Source organism: Arachis duranensis, chromosome 9 (assembly GCF_000817695.3).
Source record: "Arachis duranensis cultivar V14167 chromosome 9, aradu.V14167.gnm2.J7QH, whole genome shotgun sequence".
NCBI classification, from domain to species: Eukaryota; Viridiplantae; Streptophyta; class Magnoliopsida; order Fabales; family Fabaceae; genus Arachis; species Arachis duranensis.
Genome location: NC_029780.3, coordinates 49,438,921 through 49,441,547, shown reverse-complemented (window position 1 = coordinate 49,441,547; position 2,627 = coordinate 49,438,921).

The window sequence follows — 2,627 nt, the reverse complement described above, 5'->3', positions numbered from 1 at the left end:
AACTAACCAGCAAGTGCACTGGGTCGTCCAAGTAATAAACCTTACGCGAGTAAGGGTCGATCCCACGGAGATTGTTGGTATGAAGCAAGCTATGGTCATCTTGTAAATCTCAGTCAGGCAGATTCAAATGGTTATGGATGATTTATGAATAAAGCATAAAATAAAGATAGAGATACTTATGCAATTCATTGGTGAGATGTTCAGATAAGCGTATAGTCTCTGCTTTCCTATTGTCTTTATCCAATCCTTCTTACTCCTTTCCATGGCAAGCTGTATGTTGGGCATCACCGTTGTCAATGGCTACAGTCCCGTCCTCTCAGTGAAAATGTTCAACGCGCTCTGTCACAGCACGGCTATTCAGCTGTCGGTTCTCAATCATGTCGGAATAGAATCCAGTGATTCTTTTGCGTCTGTCACTAATGCCCCACAATCGCGAGTTTGAAGCTCGTCACACTCATTCAATCCTTGAATTCTACTCAGAATACCATAGACAAGGTTTAGACCTTCCGGATTCTCTTGAATGCCGCCATCAATTCTAGCTTATACCACGAAGATTCCGGTTAAGAAATCCAAGAGATATCCACTCAATCTAAGGTAGAACGGAGGTGGTTGTCAGGCAAACGTTCATAGGTGAGAATGATGATGAGTGTCCGGGATCATCACATTCATCAAGTTGAGGAACAAGTGATATCTTAGAACAAGAATAAGCCGAATTGAATAGAAGAACAATAGTAATTGCATTAATACTCGAGGTACAGCAGAGCTCCACACCTTAATCTATGGTGTGTAGAAACTCCACTGTTGAAAATACATAAGTGATAATGGTGATCATTGGCTTCGACCCCAGAGAGGGAACCAGAAGAACCAAGATGAAAGTACAATAGTAAAAGGTCCTATTTATAGAGAACTAGTAGCCTAGGGTTTACAGGAATGAGTAAATGACGTATAAATCCACTTCCGGGTCCACTTGGTGTGTGCTTGGGCTGAGCATTGAAGCATTTTTCGTGTAAAGGCTTCTCTTGGAGTTAAAAGCCAGCTTTTGTGCCAGTTTGGGCGTTTAACTCCCATTCTTGTGCCAGTTCCGGCGTTTTACGCCAAAATTCTTGAGCTGACTTGGAACGCCTGTTTGGGCCATCAAATCTCGGGCAAAGTATAGACTATTATACATTGCTGGAAAGCCCAGAATGTCTACTTGTCAACACAATTGAGAGCGCGCCAATTGGGATTCTGTAGCTCTAGAAAATCCACTTCGAGTGCAGGGAGGTCAGAATCCAACAGCATCTGCAGTCCTTTTCAGCCTCTGAATCAGATTTTTGCTCAGGTCCCTCAATTTCAGCCAGAAAATACCTGAAATCACAGAAAAATACACAAACTCATAGTAAAGTCCAGAAAAGTGAATATTAACTAAAAACTAATAAAAATATAATAAAAACTAACTAAAACATACTAAAAACATACTAAAAACAATGCCAAAAAGCGTATAAATTATCCGCTCATCACTCGACCTATAGGGATAAAACTCCCACATGTATATATGTGCATTTTTCTTCTGAATAAAGTTTTTTAGATTTTCTACAAATTCTCAAGACGCATTAGTCTGAAACGCTAAAAAATTCATCGCCCGATTATAAAGCTACAAGATCGGTAGAAAGTGAAGATCAAAAAGACGAAAACCAAATTCATCAAAAGGTCAACCAAACAAGGATCAAACCCGACATCGACAAAATTGGCTAAGATGAAAAAGCGACAAAATAGAATAATGGGAGAAGTTATCGAAAGTGATCCATAGAACGGACCTGACGAGGTCTTAATAAAAATGGGTTGCTAAAAAATAACTTAAAAGACAGGCCGACATAAAGAAGTCAGACTAGTCGATCACAATAACCAAAGTTATAAAAAGTTAATCCCTAAAAAGAGGCCTGGCCAGCCCTAAAAAAGAGGATTACTAAAAATAACTTAGAAGGGACCGACGCAAAGAAGTCGGCCCCAAAATCAGAAAGTTATAAAAAGTAATCCCTGAAAGAGACCTGACAAAGGTCCAAGAAAGAGGATTACTAGAAATAACTCATAAGGGACCGATATGATGAAATCGGCCTCCCACGAACAAGTTATAAAAAGTAATCCCTGAGAGAGACCTGACAAAGGTCCAAGAAAGAGGATTACTAGAAATAACTCATAAGGGACTGACATGATGAAGTCGGCCTCCCACGAACAAGTTATAAAAAGTAATCCCTGAGAGAGACCTGACAAAGGTCCAAGAAAGGGGATTACTAGAAATAACTCATAAGGGACCGACATGATGAAGTCGGCCTCCCACGAACAAGTTATAAAAAGTAATCTCTGAAAGAGACCTGACAAAGGTCCAAGAAAGAGGATTACTAGAAATAACTCATGAGGGACCGACATGATGAAGTCGGCCTCCCACGAACAAGTTATAAAAAGTAATCCCTGAAAGAGACCTGACAAAGGTCCAAGAAAGAGGATTACTAGAAATAACTCATAAGGGACCGACATGATGAAGTCGGCCTCCCATGAACAAGTTATAAAAAGTAATCCCTGAAAGAGACCTGACAAAGGTCCAAGAAAGAGGATTACTAGAAATAACTCATAAGGGACCGACATGATGA